At 32.9% G+C, this 21,891-nt stretch overlaps 1 pseudogene; it reads left to right on the forward strand.

The window, feature by feature from the left end:
• Positions 1–6,330: 6,330 nt before the first annotated feature.
• Positions 6,331–7,454, forward strand: LOC141521038 (serine/threonine-protein phosphatase PP1-alpha catalytic subunit pseudogene; annotated as a pseudogene).
• Positions 7,455–21,891: the final 14,437 nt, after the last annotated feature.

Consider the following 21,891-nt stretch of genomic DNA (forward strand, 5'->3'; position numbering starts at 1 on the left):
CCACATTTTTATGAATATTATGTTTCTTTTTATTATATTTAAATATTTCATTAATTAATATATTCACAATACATTCAGTCATGCTCTAGGAAAAAACATAAAAAGATAATTTTCTTCCACTATTTTATATTAGGTAATTTGCATAAACATATATCTGGTACAATATAATTAAATGATTATATACATATATAATATTAATTAGTATTATAAAATATTAAGCCATTGTTACATGATAAAATAATTCAGTTCCTCTCCACATTTAATATACCATGTATGTTTTATACAATCTATATATTATTTATAAGCATATATGCATATATATTCATATACAAAATGATATTACACACTAACAAATTCTAATTTTATATTTTATTGTATATATATAGTCTAGATAAAAACATTATGTGCTAAATGGTTTAATTAATATACAAAAGAAATTATAATATGCAATATTAAATATTTCTAGATATTCATAAAATCATTTTATGATATAAGAAAAGTTTTATATACACACATACACTAATTAGTACAAATAGGTCTTTAAAAAGACCTATTTGCATTCTACTCTTTCTATATAATACATTATGAATCTCTAACTCTAACAATCTTAAAATAGCTTAAGAATTAAAAATTGCCTACATTTTCAACCATTGAAGAATGAAAACAGATTATAGTATGTTAATTAATATAGTATATGCATAATATAAATAATCTTTTCATCTATAATACTTTTAGTTTTTATTAGTTAAGAGAAATTATGGTTATTTTTCCATACTCATTATTAAGTGGTATTCTAAATGACAGTGTAGTCAATCATTTAGAAAAAATGCTGGATGAAAGTGGGATTCCACTTTTCCACAATCTACTCTAATGTCATATGGATAGAAATGTCTTTCTAAGCACCCAACAGATATGATAAGGAGCCTCAAATACTAGGAGTAGGCAGCTAATAAATCATGCATTGACTCTCACAGTACAAGATTATTTTTGGAGCAACACAACAAATTCCATTTTTAACTATTTTTAAGCCATGATAGATTATTTAAAAGAGTATATTGTATGTATGTATATATATATATATATATATATATATACATAATATGTATATAATATATCTGTATGTATATATGTATGAATGAAACAAAGGATATCACTTAAGAATTTGTAATCCTGGGGTGGCTAGGCGTCACAGTGGATAGAGCACCAGTCCTGGAGTCAGATGGACCTGAGTTCAAATCCAGAATCAGACACTTAATTACCTAGCTGTGTGGCCTTGGGCAAGCCACTTTAACCCCATTGCCTTGCAAAAACCTAAGACAAAAGAATTTGTAGTCCACATCAATAAATATGTTCTCCTCTGATTATAATATCTTAACCTGCAAAGGGAAAGTCTCCACTTGATAATCCATCTTCTATGATTCTGCCAAAAATTTATCTTCCTTATGCACAGCTCTGCCTAATTCACTCCCAACTCAAAAGACTTCCACTGTGTATCATTGCCTATAGGCTTAAATGAAAACTTGTTAGCTTGACATTTCTGATGTTTCAAAACTTAACATTAATATGGTAACCTGACTTGTATAACTCCTATATCGCGCATACAGAATCCAACCACATCATACCTTGGTCTCCCCCTGTCCTTTTCTTTCCTCTTCTGCTCCCAAGAATTTGTGTGGTCTGGAAAATATTACTTTCAGTCACCTGAAATGTACTACCTTGTCACTCCAAAGTGCTGAACACATTTAAAGTCTAAATCAAGAGTCATTTAATTCAGGAAGGCTTCTCTGATTCCCTAGTCAAAAGTCATGTCTACTTTCTTAATTTTTCCTCTGATTAAATTAATTTTGTCTTGATTTTTCTACCTTTTGTCACAATACTATACTGCCAAATCCATACCGTTTCTTCTACATTCAGTTGTAGAGATGGCAATTGTCCCCTTTTAAAGTATTATATAAGGTGTCCCAAAATTCTTACTGCAATTTTAAATCAAAGATTAAGACTGCACTAAGACTTTTGTGACACCCTATATAAAAACAAAGACAGTTAGGTGGAACAAATGCTGTGCCTGGAGTCAGGAAAACTCTTCTTCCTCAGCTCAATTCTGACCTCATACACTTATAAGATATGTGACTATGAGCAATTCACTTAAACCTCCTTGCCTCAGTTTCCTTATCTGTAAAATGAGGTAGAAATTGAAATAGCAAACCACTCCAGTGTCTTCCCAAAGAAAACCCTAAAACAAGCAAAAAACAAATGACTACGCAAAAGCAGGAAATGACTGAAAATGACTGAACAAAAACCACAAAAATTATAAAGATGAAGCCTTAAACTAAGCATCACATAATTGACTAGAATCATAAATTACTTAGACTGCTTTTCATTAGAGGAAAAACATTAATGAAAAAAATTTCAAGTTGATGTCCCTTAGTAATTAAAAAGTCAAATATTAAAGGTTTATATTGGAGTTCCTACAGATTCATACCAATATAATATGCATTTTCTCTTTCAAAATCATTAATTTTCACAAAGGAGAACTTGGGGCACACCTATATTCTTGATCATCAAGATCATCTAATTTATTCATTAATATTGACTTGAAAAGAACTATGAGATAATAGACTATAGGAATTTTTTTCCATAACAAGAGCTGAAATCAGAACATTTGTTTTTATTGATCTCCCATCTCCATGCCTTTACAATGGTTCTTCCTGGAATGCTCTTTACTTTTCTTTTTCCTCTTGGAATCCTTGGTTATCAGTTCCACTAGAACCTTCTCCAGGAAGTCTTTTCTGTTCTACCACATATTAATGTTTTATCTTCCAAGATAAGCCTGCATCTATTTATTTTTATGTATAATGTATATACATACATATATACATGTTTGTATGTGTGTCGTTATTCTCATTAAAATGATGTTGATGATGATGATGATGATGATGTTTGTGCTTCTCAAAAGGTAATGCCATGACAAGCACATAGCTTGGATTTGAATAAGAAAATGCTGTGCTAAGTCACCAGTCTAACTTTCTTCTCCAGAGCCTTCTTGATCCAGTGGACAGATATGAATCAGGATGATTAGAGATTCTGTATGGAAAGTAATCAGGGCTAAGTGATTTGCCCAAGGTCATACAGCTAGTAAATATAATGTGTCTGAGGCCAGATTCAAATTCCTGTCCTTCTGACTCAAAGGCCAATGCTCACACTGCTGAGCCAATTAACTGTCCCTTCATTAAAATATAAACATCTTGAGATAGGGACTATTTTGGCTTTGTGTTTCTATAAACAACATTTAATACAATGTCTGGTACATTTTAAGATTTTAATGAATGGTGATTAATTGACCAAGCTGATTAATTATTTTTAATGCTTTTATTAAACACCTTTGTGCATGAGATAATATAATATAATGAATAAACATCAACATGAGAGTCAGACAGATATCAGCTTAAGACTCACTTCTGATACTTACTGTTTATATGACCCTGAGAGAACTGGAAACTCTTTAAGATTATATATTGCAGAATAGTTGCTAATTTGCATTGAAAGAAGGAAATTGCTTCCCATAGTTTCTTTTGAATGTAATAATAGTTCTGAACTAAAAAATGGTACAGAGCCTATCTTATTTATCCTACTGTGTCTAACATTATGTTAGACACAGTAGGATAAATAAGACCCTTTCTGTTAAGAATTTAGATTTGTCAGATTATTTGGCATATTCACAAAGAATTTATTTCAGTAGTTCTAATTTATGTATATTCCTTCCAGTCATATGAATTCTAATTCCTCTACAACTTGGTAGATCTTTATATATGCACAATAGATGGAGAGATAGATAGGTAGGTAGATAGATAGATATAGATAGAAAAATAGAGGAGATAAAAGCAAGATAAAGAGAGGAATATACAGAGACAGATCACATTACATTCATATATATCTATTCCATATATATATATATACATATACATATACATATACATATACATATACATATACATATGCATATGCATATACATATACATATACATATACATATGTATGGTTTATACAAACATATAAGCATACTATAAAATTAAATATAAAGAGCATTATGCAGGGACATAATGCCATTGGAGATATGAAGAAGGAAAATTTTTTTACCATTGGAACAATTGTAGGGAACATCTTCTGGAGGAAACAAAATTTGAGTTGTGTCTGGAAGCCAGAGTCAAGAAGGACATTTTAATAATTTTGAACAAAATTAACAAAAATCATAGAGGTGGGAAATAGTGGTTAACCAGATTTGCTAAACCAAAATACCCTTTTTCCAAGGATTTTTAGTTAATTAAGATTTTTTTTTCCATTTTAGGAAAATATTTCATGTACCATTCAAAAGGTCCACATGGGACTGGTAGTCCAAGTGCTTGAAGTTATTTTGTATCCAATCCCCCATGCAGAAAAACAAATAAATGAATAAAAATTAAGGAAAAAACCAAAAACTATTCTCTAGTTGTTTGCTTCAGGAAGTGATTCAATTTTGCCTCTAACTGAAAATCTGGCAAGGACACGTCCTGGTGATAATGCATACACTTACTGTGATGTGCAGTGGGATTATGATTGTCTGGCAACATAGGTTAGTTTTCCTTAAAATTAGAACATTACTTCACTAGAGCAGGCTTGTTGGAAAGACAAGCTATAACTACTATCAGTGAAGGAGTATAGTACCAAACAAATGAAGTCAGAGGAACCCTGGGGGTTTTTTGATGCTTATCCTACCATGCAGTGGGACACACTGATCCCTGTCAGTTAGTCACAACACAGAAAATACAAAGAGAACAGTGTAAGAACAATTGCTTTGCAACTATTCAAACTATCTAAAGCATAAGGGGTCTATTATAGAATTAAACAGGAAGTGTCACTTATTTGAATTGCATAGCAGCTAGCTCCATTGGTGTTAGAAATATAGAAATAAAGAAGTGATGGGAGATGCTTATTCATTAGTCTTTTATCCCAACTTAGAAATAAACTGAAAGGTCTCATTGTTGTAATGGTCACATTAGTCAACAATCAATTGAAAAAGTATTATATACCTTATCATGTGCGAGCATTGTGCTATGGTTCAACACTTTAGGCAAAAAAACTTACATTCCACTGGGGGTAAGTATTCACACAATTAGATAGATAGATAGATAGATAGATAGATAGATAGATAGATAGATAGATAGATAGACAGACAGATGGATAGATAGAAAAATAAGACAGATATAGATAGAGATATATGTAGAATAAAATTTTAATTATCTAAATGTAAGGGAGTTCAATGCAAATTAGAGTAAAGGAGTACTTGCATTTAGTTGAATGAGAAAAATGCTTTTAAGGTGATATTTATGTTTTATCTTGAAAGAAGAGAAGAACTCTGTGGAGCACAAAAAGAGAAGGTACATTACCAGATAAGGGAAAGTCAATGCAAAGGCAGTTTCAGGAACTGGAAGGTCATGTGTGAGGATCAGAGAAAAAAGTCAGTTTGCCTAGATCTGTTGAGTACAGGAAGAGAAATAATGTATACCCAGACTGAAAAGATAGGTTGTAGCCATACTGTGAAGGGTTATAGAGGCCAAACAAAGGAGCTTATATTTACCCTGGAGACATTCAAGTGTAAGTAGAGCTTATTGAATAAGGTAAATGATGTGACCAGATGTGTACTAGGAAAATTACAATGGCAGCTGTGTAAAGGATAGAGTGTAGAAGGGAGAGACTTGAGACAGGGAAAACAATTAGCAGCCCTTACAATAGTTTGTACTGGGAAAGATGAGGATCTATATAACATTTGAGATATTGAACAACAGAACCAGATCTATATCACGATAACTCTTATGTTAGAAATATTTTGAAAATATAAGACCTTGAGATTTCTTTTAAATATTCATGAAAACCTCATAGTTGGAAGGAACTTCAGAGGTCACCTAGCCTAACCTCTGTGGGAAAAGGAATATGTGCTCCAAAATATCCTAACAATGTCAGAGCTGGAACAGAACCTAGAGATCATCTCAATCAATCTATCACTGAACTGGAAAGCCTTCAAATAAATTTGCCCAAAGTAACCATATGATCTTTGCTTAAAGACCTCAATGAAGAGGGAAACAACCTGGCCTCCTGATGCATTGTTGATCAGTTTTAATTATTGGCTAATTTTTCATTATATTGGAATTTGAATCTTTGCAACTTTTGCCCATTGTTTCTAGTTCTGAATATAGGACCAAGAAATACATTTGTAATTTCTCCTTAATGAGGGTTTTTTTTCCATATCAGTTGCCATCCTCTGGGTTTTCTGCCATTTGTCAACATTTTGCTACAATGTTACAAGTAAGAAAACAAACACACTGAAGACAATATATGCCAGATTTAGGTCGAACCAAAGCAGATTACCGTGCAAACATAAGCCTATAGAGGTCTTTTGGCATGCTGACATGGTCATTCAACCAGTTATTTATCTTGGCTTTTGAAGGGCATTTATGTGAAAAATAGTTGGAAAGGTAGACTGAAAGTAGTTTGTGAAGGGTCTTAAATGCTAGGCTAAGCAAACAATATTTTGGTTAATAAGAAAATAGGGAATCAGATAAAATTTTAGATTGAGTAAGTGGCATTGTAAAATCTATGTTGGTGGGTCTGTGATGCATGAACTGGAAATGGGAAAAACTGAAAAAAAATGTAGAAGGATCTAAAAACTGTCAAAATGTGAAGTAATAAAGTTCTGAATTACATTCATGGAAGAGAGAATGAAGAGGAGGGGACAGATTCTAGGGATATAATAAGGATGCACTGGAAAAGATTTAACAACTATTTGGTTATGGGGATTGGAAAGGTGAAAGGGGTAAAGATGATACTAAGGTTTCCAAACTGAGTGCCTTGTATAAGATGTTGATGGGCAGTGGAGGAGGCATGAGCTCTGGAAAACCTTCACAGACAGCTTCAGCTGACTGCCCATCACAGCCATGGTAGATGAGAAGATTTTCTGCTGTCATGGAGGACTGTCCCCAGGCCTGCAGTCCATGGAGCAGATTCCGTGCATCATTAGGCTCACAGACCTGCCTGAACAAGGGCTGTTGTGTGACCTCCTGTGGTCAGACCCCTGACAAAGGTGTGCAAGGCTGGGGGAATAACGACAATGGCCTCTCCTTTACTATTAGAGTGGAGGTAGTGGCCAAGTTCCTTCACGATCATGACCTGGACCTCATCTGCCCAGCTCACCAGGTGGTAGAAAACAGCTGTGAATTCTTTACTAAGCGGCTACTGGTGACCCTGTTCTCTGCCCCCAACTGCTGCAGTGAGTTTGACAATGCAGATGCATGAGGAGTGTGGATGAGACCCTCATGTGCTCTTTCCAGATTCTTAAACCAGTCAACAAGAACAACAGTGGCCTGAATTCAGGTGGCTGCTTCATCACCCTACCCATCAATTCATCCAAGGCCAAGAGGTAGCCATCTCTGGGCTTCCCCAGGGACGTTTGATTGTACAGAAATTCTGGTTCCTTTTGGGGTCTCTGACCCCCAGGGTGGCCTCTAGTTTCAGGGATCACTAAACTTTGGTATAATTTTTTTTTTATAAACAAAGTCAAATAGAGTCTAATCCCCCTCTAACCCTAACCTGTTCTCCATCCATGGGGAGGGAAGAGGGAGGCCCCTTGGAGCAGGGAGGAAGGCTTGAGTCCTGCCTGGTCTCAGCTGCCCTGTTTCTCAGGCCAGGAGGTTTTGGGGACCCCAAACTCTGTGCCATTATCTAGTCTTGTTTGAATAAATGTCAAAACTGGGGGGAAAAAAGAAAGATGCTGATGCCATCAACAGAAATAGAGAAGTTGAGAGAAGACTTATCAAATGATGTGCTGAATCTAAGAGTCAATCTGTGACACGCCCTTTTCTACAAATGCAATGATTTTGACAAATGGCAGAAGACCACAAAAGTTAGAAAAATACCTATTATATTATTAGCAGAATGGGGAGGAATTGATAAAAATGTAAAGCCTTTAAAAAAGTGTGTGTGTGGGGGTTACAATAATTGCATTTTGTTAGATGTTGCAACAAAGAATCCTTTCCAACACCATGCCAAGTTTTAAGGCTGTGTTCAACATATTGCTGAGAAAGCACTAACAGTGATAAGTGGTTATAGATACCAGCTGCCTGCTCTGCTTTGGAAGCAGTTAAAGTTCTTCCTTTCAACATGCTTAACTTCAAAGAAGATTTTTTTTTCTATATCTCTCTCTTCTTTGAGAATCACCTGATTTTTTCATTTCTATTTGTTTTTTAGGCATTTCTAACTCTTCTTGATCCCATTTAGAGCTTTCTTAGCCAAAGATACTTGAGTGCTTTGCCTTTTCTTCCTACAACTCATTTTATAAATGAGGAAACAGGATCAAACAGGGATGAAGTGACTTGTCACACAACTAGTGTCTGAGGCCAGATTTGAACTGAGGTTTTCCTGATTCCAGGCCAGTGTCATCTAGCTTCCTTGTCATTTCTTGTAAAGAAAAGAAATTGATAGTACTTCAGTAAGGCATTAGATTTTGTCCTGTTTTGAGGAAGACTTTTTCCTAAGATATTCATCTACTACAGTAGTGTCAAATTCAAGAAAAAATGGGAAACCAAATGTAAGAGCCTATGGCCTGCATATTGACATTGTAAACCACATGTTAACATAATCTATATTCTATTTAATTTTTAATTTGTTAATTATTTCACAATTCCTTTTTAATCTGATTCTGATTGGATTCAGGGAGTATTTCTGATTACAAGCAGTCTTCTAGAAGCCTGTTTTGACACCTCGGCTCTACCATAACCCAAGCAAAGAAACTTAAAGCTATTCTGCACTCAAAAAGAGGCATTATCATTTTTAGACTTAGCATATTGCAACTTCAAAAAGTTGGGCAATAAACACTTTTAAAATGACTACTCTGATAGGAGAGGAAGGAGTTTTACCAAATTCCTTTTATGACACCAACATGGTGCTGATACCTAAACTAGGAAGAACCAAAATAGACAAAGAAAATTAAAGACCAATCTCCCTAATGAATATTGATGTAAAAATATTAAATAAAATTTTATCAATGAGACCACAGCAAGTTATTACCAGGAGAATACACCATGATTAGGTGTGATTTATACCAGGCAGGCATGGTTGGTTCAACATTAGGAAAACACTCAAAATATTAAACATATCAACATATGATTATCTCAATAGATACTAAAAAAGCCATTGATAAAATATAACATCCCTTCCTATTAAAAACCACTAGAAAGTATAGGAATGAATGGAATTTTTCTTAAAATAATAAATAGTATCTATCTAAAACATCAACAAATATTATATTTAATAGGAATAAACTTGGAGCATTTCCAACAAATTCAGAGGTGAAACAAGGATGCCCACTATCATCATTACTAATCAATATAGTATTAGAATTGCTAGAAGTAGCAATAAGAGAAGGAAAAAGAAATTGAAGGAATCAGAATAGGCAATGAGAAAGCACAACTTTCTCTCTTGGCAGATGATATGATGGTATAACTAGAGAACCTGAGAATATCACCTAAAAACTCCTTGAAACAACAAATTCAGTGAAGTAGCAGGATATAAAATAAAGTTACATAAATCATCAGAATTTCTATATATAAACATCAAAGCCCAAGAAAAAGAGATAGAAAGAGAAATTCCATTTAAAATAACTGTAGATAACATTAAATACTTGGGAATCTACCTCCCAAGACAAACCCTGAAATTGTATGAACAAAATTATAAAGCTCTAATCATCCAATAAAGTCAGTTCTAAATAATTGGAAAAATGTCAAATGCTCATGGTTAGGTCAAGCTAATATAATAAAAATGACAATTCTACTCTCATTAAATTTCTTATTCAGTGTCATATCAATCAAACTACCAAATAAATACTTCACTAAGCTAGAAAAAAATAGTAACAAAATTCATCTGGAGTAACAAAAAGGCAAGAATAGCAAGGGAAATGATGAAAAAATGTAAAGGAAAGTAGCCTAGCTCTACCAGATCTAAAAATATACTATGAAGCAGCAGTCATCAAAACTGCCTGGTACTGGTTAAGAAACAGAGTATAGATCAGTGGATTAGGATAGATTCAAAAGAAAACACAATGACTGTAACAATCTACTATTTGACAAACCCAAAGCCTCTGGGATAAGAACTCACTATTTCACAAGAATTGCTGGAAAACTGGAAAATAGTATGGCAACAACTAGGTATAGATCCACATCTCACACCCTATACCAAAATAAGGTCAAAATGGGTACAGGATTTAGACATAAAGAGCAATACCATGGATAAATTAATAGAGCAAAAAATATTCTATCTGTCTGATCTATGGAAAAGAGATAAATTTATGATCAAACAAGAATTAGAAAATATTATAAACTACAAAATGGATGATTTTAATTATATTAAATTAAAAGGTTTTGCACTAACAAAATCAATGCTGCCAAAATTAGAAGCAAAACAGAAAGCCATGGAACAATCTTCACCAGGAGTTCTAATAAAGGTCACATTTCTAAATTATATAGAGAATAGCATGAAATTTATAAGGTCACAAATCATTGCCCAATTGATAAGTGATCAAAATATATGAACAGTTTTCAAATGAAGAAATTAAAACTATATGTAAAATTATATGAAAAAATGCTCCAAATCACTATTGATTAGAGAAATGCAAATTAAAACAACAAGGTATCATTTCACACCTATTAGATTGGCCAAGATGAGAAAAGGGTAAGATGATCAATACTGGAGAGGTTGTGGGAGGATTTAGGTCACTGATGCTGGTGGAGGTGTGAACAGATCCAACCTTTCTGGAGAGCAATATGGAACTATCCTCAAAGAGCAATAAACTGTTCATAATCTTTGACCCAGCAATTCCAAATCTAGGACTATATCCAGAAGAAATTGGAAAAATTGGAAAAAGTCCTTCACGTTCCAAAATATTCATAGCAGCCCTTTTTGTAGTGGCAAAGAATTGGAAATTGAGGCGATCCCCATTAATTGGGAATGGCTAAACAAGTTATGGTACGTGAATACTATGGAATATTACTGTTCTATAAGAAACAATAAATGGACTCTAGAGAAGCATGGAAGCATGGATTAATTTATGGGATCTGATGCTGAGTGATGGGAGTAGAGCCAAGAGAACAATTTACACATCAACATTAAGAGATGAACAATCTTGATGGAAGAGAGTTAGGACAACCTTATGAGACAGATTATGGACTATATTATCACCAATCAGAGGAAGAAAAACAAAACAAAATACACACAAAAAAATCATCCTTACCAAACTGATGAACATTTTATAAAAATTATCTCATATATATCTCTTTCCCTTAATCCTAATTCCTTCCTCATGTCAAAAACTACTAATTTTTAAATATATTTAACAAAATATTTATGTAACATGCTAACCTGATCATTCCCAACTGAGGGGAGGGGGTTGGGGAGGGAGAGTGGAGGGAAACTTTGTAACTTGGAAATATACAAGTAAAAATTGATGAAAATAAATTTTTAAAAAATGACTACTATGTATCAGGTATTAGCATAAGAATTTTAAAATATTATCTCATTTGATTCCCTCAACAATCCCTCAGAAATATGTACAATTATCCCAATATTATAGTTGAAGAAACTGAGGCATATGGAAGTTATCCAAGGTTAGTATGAATTTGGATTTTACCTGAGGTATACCTAACTCTGGGTCTGGCACTCTGCTCACTTCACCAATTTTGATGCCTTTAGGGGCAGAGCTATCTGCTACCATTCAGAAGGAGGGCAGTGAAAAATAATCAGAACTCCAGACCTGAAGAAAAAAACTTGTGTGAAGGAATCATAGTTTCTGAGATTCCATAGCATTCCCCCCAAAAAAGCACACCCTCCATTTAAGAAGGTCACTCAAGTCAGTCATTTCATTTCTCACTCCTTTGAACCTTATCATCAGAATTTTCATCCTGTAGGACTATATCAGCTTTGGTACTTGCACCTCATCAGTATTCTCTATCACTCTGATTGGAGGGTAGCGAGAAGAGCTTCTTGTAAAACTTCAATTTCAGAAGGAGGCTCCAAACATTCATTTCTTAATTTCATCTGGATGCTAGTATGATGGATAACTTCCTCCCTTCCCCCTTTTCATCATCTTATGCAGCTTTTTAGCTTCCTTTTGTGTGTTGTCTTCCCCCATTAGATTTTAAACTTACTGAAGTCAGGAATTGTCATCATATTTGTATCTCTGGGGCTTACCAAAGTGTCTGGAATATAATAGATGCTTAATAAATGTTTAATGACTTGACTTAGGCCTAATATATATCACTTTTCTGGTCACACTCTGGATACAAGCTAATAGATTGTATTCAAACAAAAGTACTATTTTTACTATGGAAAAAACATCAAGGAGGGAACGCTCACAGTTCCAATACAAATAAATTTTCTCTGTGCCTTCTGTTCCCATCTGTACCCCACCCCACTCTGTACTTAATCTCAGGATAGATAAGGAAAGCCATATTCAACTGTGTTTCCTTTTCATTTTCTTTTGACCCCACAGCTGTTGCTTTATCCACTAAGGGAAATAGATCACTCTTGTTCCTAATGGAAAGGAAGAGGGCACCAAACTTTCATCTTCCCACTCCTGATAACCATTGTCCAATGACTCATTTTTAATACATCATAGCATCTTTTATCTTCTTGCTTTATAGTAGGAATGAAGTACTTAAGGTCATTGCTTGGACACTCAGGATTCCTGATGTTATTTTATCTGGTACTCTTAACTCCTTGCATCAATCAAATCTTTGGCTTAAATATTGCAGTTTATGACTCCACGAGCCATGAAGTTGGCCACAAAAATTTAAACTTGGATCAGGGAAGTATAAAAACTTTTTATTGCACAGATGCACCTGTTTCAAGGAGCCCAGGTTCTCCTTTTCACATCTGAAATTTCATGGAAACATGGTACTGTGTATCTCCCTGATGGCCTCTGTTTACAGTCTTTGTGTGTGTTTGTGTGTGTGTGTGTGTGTGTGTGTGTGTGTGTGTTTTAGGTTTTTGGAAGGCAAATGGGGCTAAGTGGCTTGCCCAAGGCCACACAGCTAGGTAATTATTAAGTGTCTGAGCCCAGATTTGAACCCAAGTACTCCTGACTCCAAGGCTGGTGCTTTACCACTACGCCACCTAGCAGCCCCATTTACAGTCTTAATGATCATGTATACTGCTTCTTGAATGCACAGTTGATCTGAACATACTAAGTCCCTACCCCATTTCTTCAATTATATAACTATGTTAATTCCATACCCCAGTGGAGGCTTTCTTGATGAAATCATGACTGTCTTTCATAATTATCACTTACTTTTCCCAGTTCTCACAAGACAGCTTTTTAACCATACTTTTTGAATTTGGTTAAAAATAAACAAAATCTAATTCATATACTTTTGAAAATCAAATTGACAATTTTCCACTCCTGCAGAATTTTGTCTTTGCTCACCAATTAGCATATCAATAATTCAGAGAGAAACAGATGAAGCAGAGCGAGACAGAGACAGACAAAATGAAAAAATCAGAGACAGATAGAGAGGCCAATAATGTTGCAAAAATTGCAGCAATGATGCAAAAAGTAGAGTACCTAATCTCAAGAAATTATATTCTAGTGAAGTAAGCAAACAAAGGAGAACAGCAATTTTGTATAATAGCAATTGATGTTGGTAAAGAGATGGAGAACTAACATCACTTTAATGTATCATTCTCCTTTTGATAAACATTAAAATAATCAAGAAGATATGTAAAAAAATTCTAGAATAGGGGTTATATTTTCCTCTTTGTTTCCCCCACCATAGTAGCTTCTCCTCATATTTATTCATTCAGTAAAACAATTATTTAGCAATTTTATATATATATGCATATATGTATGAATTGAATTCACCTTCAATCCAATAATTAAAACAACAGATATTTTCATTGAATCAATCAAAAATATAAACTGGTGTAAATAAGTCCTTAATTAATTTGAAAAGATAATAGTACTTTGATCGTTAGCCTAAAGACCAAATAGAAAAAAATCTTGAAATTTTCTGAAACAATCAGAAAGACACACCAGTACTTATCTATAAACATGGCAGTCAGAGACAAAAACGAGTTAAACCTGAGCCAGTTTAATGGTATAAATCAAGCTTGAGAAAAAAGAATCACTCTTCTAGGGAAAAGTTAGTTTCTCTTTTTCTTTCGTCCATTCCTCTCACTATCTTCCATATCTTAAATTTTAGGCAAACTGGGAATTACTGGGAATCTAACTGGGAGTAATAATCCCTTGAAGAAAGAAAATTTTAGGGAGGTAATCCATTATGAGGAAGAGAAATGTTAGATATGAACCCAGCAAAGTTAATATCCCATTTTACCAATGAAAGAACAAAGTCAATAGAATATGATATCTAAAGTGCAGGATTTGGTATTATAATAACTTGGGGTCAAACAAACTTCAATTACTTACTAGCATGTTATGCTGTAACTTAATCTCTTCATTCATTAAAGGACTTCCAAGACTGCAACTAGCATGGTGTAGTAGATAAAGCACTGGATTATGAAGATCTGGGTTTATATCAAATTTCAATAGCTGTATGATTTGGGGCAACTATTATCTGCCTCAGTTACATTATTAAGAAATGATAGGGCTGGAATCAATGTCAGCTTTGAAGCTATGCTTTTCTTATTTAATATTTCATATATATATGTTATAAGTTCTATTACAGAAGAGTGTCTACCTGTTGAAAAAATTATAGTTAATTCATATATTTGCAAACAGATAAAGAGATGTGGCTAGGATATTAGGTGATTCGTTCAATCATGTAGCTGATGTTAGAATTAGTGTTCAAAATCAGGTCTTTGCTGCCTTCTAGTCTACCACTTTTTATATGACAATATAGGGTCCTATTCCCCCATAGGGTCCTAAGCACAATAATTTGTATTAGGAAGAATATTTGTTAATCTTGATTTCTGAAATAACTTTTGTCCTTATATGAACCAAACATTTTAGGAAGTAATTTAAATCTAAAACTTAAGTTCACTTTTCAGTTGTTTAATGACACAGAGATTTACTTCCTTGTGTTCCAAACATGAAAGTCATGGAAAAAACAGTTTCCTTGAATTCCAAGTTAATAGCTTACCCATCCTTTCAAAGATAAAGGAATAATGTAAGAAATTATATTAGGTGGCATTTATTTTTACAAGATATGCAACAGTCTACCTCAAAGGATTTCTGTGAGGTAAGTATAGTAGAAAATATAATGTACTATAGAAATGTGAGTTGTCATCAATGTACCCATATTATGGTAGACTCTAGGACCATGAATATAAAAAAAGAAAAGAAAAGTACCTGTTCTCAAAGAATTCCTAATGATATAACAACAAAAAGTCCTTATATTTAGTAATATTTGTTTTAACTAGTAATATTTGACATTAAGTAACCAGAAAATAATGATAATTTCTTTAAAAGCTCTCTTAATTAGATTCTTTTACAATTTCTCCTTTGTGTGTGTGTGTGTGTAATATATATATATATATATATATATATATAAACCATTTCACAGTTATATTCAAAACACCTAGAGATCATATGTCATATGTTCTGTATATTAAGACTTCATAATTGGCTTCCTGCTAAAGGTTTTTAAAACTTAGATCCTCAATTTTCAAATTATATGAATGAAACTATTTATGAGCAAATAGCAGTGTAAGGTTGATATTAGCTTTAATTAAGGGGAAAAACACTAGTATATAGTTAGAAGAACATTTGACACATGTAGATTTATATTCAGCTGACAGGTTTTTTTTTTTTCCTTGAATGGTCTTATTCTTACATTAATATATTAGCTGGAAAAACAATAAAGTCTATCCATTAAATTACTTTTACCATAGTGAGAACAAAATTATACTCTACACACTTCATTACTCTAAATAATAATATAATAATGACATAATATTTTAAAATCAAATGCCTCCTCCCCCCAAAACCATTTCTTCTTTCAGGTACTATATTTCCCCATGTATAAGATGCTTTCATGTATAAGATGCACCATAATTTTAGGGCCTGAAATTTGGAAAAAAAATGTATTACAAAAAGTTATTGAACTAAAGTTTGATTCATCATGAAATTCAACAACCTTCTGCTCATCCTTTCAGGCATCTTTTGACCAAGTCTGGTGTGTGGATGCATGCTTAGTCCATTCTGTTTCATGAGCCTGAAGTACCAGTTCTGTCCTTTGAAATCAGTAACTTCTTTTTCATGAAGAATTCTTCTTACTTCCTGCTGAGCCATCTTTGTGGACAAAGGAATTCCAATTGCCCTTTGATCTTCAATCCATCTTTTCAGTTCCCTCTCTAAATTAGGCAATTTTGCTGACTTACCTCTCATGGCTTTCTTCTGCCCTGTCATTTTCAGTAGGGTTTCTTCTTCTCATGGCCTGGCTTGGATTATTTTCTCAGTTGGAGGAGGAGGACCAAACTTATGTTCAGCAGCATGATTTCCATTCATTTTTGTGAACTGGATCATTTTCAACTGGAATTCAGCACTATACAAAAATTCATTCCGAGCCATTTCTGGGCAGAATGTGACAGAACGTAACGTAATATACTGGTAATAAATGTGAAACAATGAGTGCAAAGACAACAATTGAAAAAGCAGTAAATGCAAGTAAAAAAATCTACAACAACTGAATAAGACGCTCCCAGTTTTTAGATCCTAAATTTTTTGAAAAAGTGTGTGTCTTATGCATAGGGAAATATGGTGTATGTGGAGACTTTGACGATGCTAACAATAGTTCTAATTCCCTCCCTTATGGCCTTCAATTTATTTATTTATTTGTTTGTTTGTTCATTTATTTATTTTTGCTTTCATGCTTTTATTTATTTCTTTTTAGCCATATGCATATGTATATTTTTAAGTTACAAAATATCCTTGCACCCTCCCTTCCCACCCTGCTCCCCTCAGCAGGGAACAGTCAGGTTAGTAGTGTAAATAACTATTTTTGATAAGCATACTTACAGATTTGTCATTTTAAGTATGAAAAATTAGGATTAAAGGAAAGAAATATATAAGAGATAATTTTATAAAGTGTTCATCAGATTCTGAAGGTTTTGGGGCTGTTATTTTGTTTTGTTTTTCTTCCTGTGGATTGGATAACATTGTCCAGAGCCACTCAAAAACGGTTATCCTAGCTCTCCGAACTGCTGAGAGGAGCTGCTTCCATCAAGGTTGATCATCTTACAATGTTACTGTTAATGTATACATTGTTCTCCTGGTTCTGCTCCCTTTGCTCAGCATCAGATCCTGAAAGTTATTGCATGCATCTAGAATCTGACCATTTATGTTTTCTCATGGAACAACATTATTCCATTGTAGTCATGTAGCATAATTTGTTTAGCCATTCGCCAACTGGTAGGCAAATGGTCTTCAATTTAAACACTTCAAGGATTAGATATAAAATTAATCTATATTTTTCTATTTTGGGAAAGATATCCAACTTTTAGAATATGAACTTTCTTCTCTCATTTTCCTATATTCTAGATGATTGTTAACTTGCTAAAATATATATATATATATATATATATATATATATATATATATATATATATATATTTGTATTTAAACCAAAACATTTCAAAGGACTCATTTAGTTGGACTTTTAAGGATTTGTGATCTCATCTATATCCACTATCATAAACAGAATGAGGTAGACCTTTCTTCATTACAGACTGACACCTAAAAGATCTAATATGAATAAAGGAATTACTAAATGATTAAAAATACTTCCCACAAGGGCCCACTCTTGATGCCTAAAATTTCCCAGGTCAGTCAGTCATTTATTTCTTTTTGGTGAGGAAAGCAAAGGTCATTGTAGCTACATAAATCTTACCTTAGAGTAATAATGTATTCAATACATTCAGGCAAGAATTTATTAAGCACCTATAAGGTGCATGAAGCTATTCTTAGACACTCATTTTTTCCCAAATTTTGCCAAATTATCAGTCCTTTCACAAGAAGCAAAATCTTTAACGTAATGGACAGAAGAAAATAAGATGAAATAATATTTAGTGAAGGGAAAGGTTCACAGAACAAAACACTGCTTTGTCCTAAATTATCATAACATTGTTGATACTGGAACTGCCAACAGCAAAAGAAATCTTAAATAATAGCAATATCAGTAATAAAACACATAATCTTCAATCTTTGGAGTATGAAAAACCTAAAATGTAGAGAAAAGCAATAAATCAGAAATTTATATCTTTCCCATTTGTTTTCTGTTCCATTAAAATTGTCTTAAAGATGATTTAAACCAGCACCCCAAGCTGTAATAATTACCAAAAACTAATAATTTGGGGAACTATAGAAAAAAATCTGCTGAATAAAAACCCCAAAGAACAAGAACAGGATAGTGACTTTTTGAAGTCTACTAAATAAGATGAGACAAATAAAAAATAATAAATAAATATCTTTTGTTTTCTATAGAAGGTTAGTATTTTCCTCAAACATATATTCTTACATCAGCTGGGCTTTTTATTAAATGATGTTTATTTATTTTTCCAACTTCATCCAATAGTAGTTTTCAACAATCATTTTTTGCAAGGTTCTAGGTTTTCATTTTTCTCGCTCCCTCCCTCTGACAGAAAGCAATCTAATATAAACACTATGTGTATAGTCATGCTAAAATAGATCCATATTAATTATATTGTGAAAGAGAACTCAAATCCGAAAGAAAAAATTAAGAGAGGAAAAAAGACATACTACATAAGACAGCTTTCAAAAATTGAAGATTGCAAGCTTTGGTCAATTTTTAAACTACACTATACTTTCTCTGAATATGAATGGTATTTTCTATAGCAAGTCTTTTAGAATTGACTTTGATTATTATAATGCTGAAATGCGCAAGTCCATTAAAGTTGGATAATCACCCACTGTTGCTGTTAGTGTATATAATGTTCTGATTCCACTCACTTCACTTTGAAACAATTCAGGCAAGTCTTTCCAGGCTTTTCTGAAGTCCAGACCCTCAAGATTTCTTACAGAACAACAGTGTTCCATTATATTCATATGCCACAATTTGTTCAACTATTCCTCAATTAATGGGCATCCCCTCAATTTCCAATTTTTGCCAGTTTGAAAAGAGCTGCTATAACTAATTTTTGTACAATTGAGTTTTTTGACCTTTTTTTTAGATTTCTTTGAGATACAGTGGTATAGAGTAATACAGTGATATTACTGGACCAAAGGGTTTGCACAATTTTATTGCCTTTGTGATGTAATTCCAAATTACTCTCCAGAAAGGTTGGATCAATTCACAACTGTACCAACAATGTATTAGTTTCCCAGTTTTCCCACATTTCTCCCAACACTGATCCTTTCATTTTTGGTCACTGAGCAATCTCATAGGGATAAGGTGTTACTTCAGAATTGTTTTAATTTGCATTTCTCTAATTAATAATGATTTAGAGCATTTTTTCATTTGATTATAGAAATCTTTAATTTCTTCAACAGAGAATTGCCTTTTCATATCCTCTGACCATTTATTAATTAGGAAATGACTTGTATTCTTATAAATTTGACTGATAGATCTGACAACCTTTTTCTTGCTCTCCTAATTGACTTATGATATCAGCTTTTATGTCAAAATTCTGTACCCATTTCTACCTTATTTTGGTATAGGGTATGACATTTTGGTCTATTCCTGGTTTCTGCCATACTATCTTCCAGTTTTCTCAATCATTTTTTTTAATCAAACTGTGAGTTCTTATCCCAGATGCTGTATTCTTTGGGTTTAACAAACAGCAGATTATTATAGTAATTTACTACTGTTTCTATTTATTGGGTGATTATTATCCCTATTTTTAGATAAGGAAATTGAAACACATTGAGATGAAGTGACTTACCTAAGTTCACACATCTAGTAAGCATCCAATCTGGTGTAGGTCTAGGTCTTCACATTCCTAGTTCAAAAGAGAGGAAATAAGATAAAAGATAAATTATCTCTATTTAGTATTAGGCATTGTGTCCTTAGTAAGTTCCTCTTACCTATCATGTAGGTTAGATGAGCATCAATGACATTGTCCCTAATCAGCTAAAGTCAATTTAATCTTTGCATTCAAATAGTTGAAAGATAATTACTTGTAGAGTGCCTACATTAAGCAAAAGTAATTAATCCTAGATCTGGCTCATTGTTTCAAGGGAGATTTACAGATCTTTATGAACATCTTCATGAGAAAGAAAATCATCTTAGTCACAGATTTGTCCATTGTCAGTAGGCTAGCACATGTTAGAGATGGAATTCAAATCAGTGTCCAGTGTCCAAAACTGTGATTACTGGAAACAATACTCCTTCTTTTTTAAATCATGCCACGTTACATGTGTGGATGGATAATTAGTTTTAGAGAAAGATAGGTCAAAGGCAGCAATAGGACACATTGATCTCATGTTCAAGTGGCTTTAAGAAAATGTCTTGATGAATATCAAACTTAAAAATCTCTGGCACCACCTACTGTATTAATTCAGTATCAACCTTTAAGGTCCTCAATTCCAAAAGCAAAAGAGAAAAATAACAAAATAAATATCTAAAATTGCTACTTATATTGAAAACAAAATTGGAAGGTTAAATAGGGATTTAATTATGCTTCCATGTAGTATATGTGTTTAATTTAATTATCTATTATTCAACATCTAGACTACATCCTTTATTTATACAATTGAATGCACATTACATATATATATATATATATATATATATATATATATATATTAAAGCATGCTTTTTAAAATACAAAGTTTTTTGGGAAAAGTGTTTTGATCAAAAAATGGAGAAAAATATGTAAAGAATTTTAGGATATTTGGAAAACCAAATTTTTGAAGTATTTTAGAGAGGCAGTTAGGAAACTAACAGAACCAAAGTAGACAATTACCACAATGGAACTAAGGTTTCAGAGTTTTATAAGGGCCAAATTGTGGATAATCTTAAATCAATTAGTCAAAATGTCTGATGATAGTACAGATAAAAATTAAATTACAATCACATATCATTCAGCAAACTTTAATGTACTAAGGTTTTGAACCCCAATTTGTCTGACTCCAAATCCAACACTCATATAACTGCCAATGTCACTATATTTTGAAACTAATTCCCAAATTCCTAAATCTTTGACTTAATTCGACAGTACATTGGAACTTGAAAGAGGATGATAATGTTGTAAAAAGATATCACAATCATTTATAAAAACTTCCCATTTAATGAAACAGGACATGTATTTTTACTTGCAATCCCATGACTGTAATACCATTAGTTTAGCATAATTCACTAAAAATTGAATCTTACTATTAGAGTCTTGGTATTTCACAGCTGCGGACTTTGATTTGTTTTCTGTTTTTCTGTTTGTTTTCTTTTTGGTACAAGTTATTGCATTCTAACAAATTCTATTTAGAAACCATATTTAGTTATCCAGTCTAGGACAATAATAAATCCAGGTTGGTAGATGGGAATCTCATCGTCAATGAAATGTCATTAATTTGACAGAGATTTTAGTAGAACTTCAGGCCTTCATGGAGACTTTTGACAAATATCTACTGTTTAGCTATCATTCAAAACAGACTTTCAGGATGTAATTCTATGATTCTACCAAAATCATCCAGAAAGTTAGAAGATTTGACTTTAATTCAAATCAATTTATTTAATTAGGTCATTTTCTAATTGAGATCCATATTCAATGTTCAAAAATCAAAAATTCTTTGTTAACAGGGATTCTGTCATAATAATGGTTATAACCCCTGTTATAAAATCACCTATATTTTATTTTTATGAAAATGTTTATATCTGACTACAGATAAGGGGAAGCTAGGTG

This window comes from Macrotis lagotis, chromosome 1, assembly GCF_037893015.1.
Source record: "Macrotis lagotis isolate mMagLag1 chromosome 1, bilby.v1.9.chrom.fasta, whole genome shotgun sequence".
Taxonomy (NCBI): Eukaryota; Metazoa; Chordata; class Mammalia; order Peramelemorphia; family Peramelidae; genus Macrotis; species Macrotis lagotis.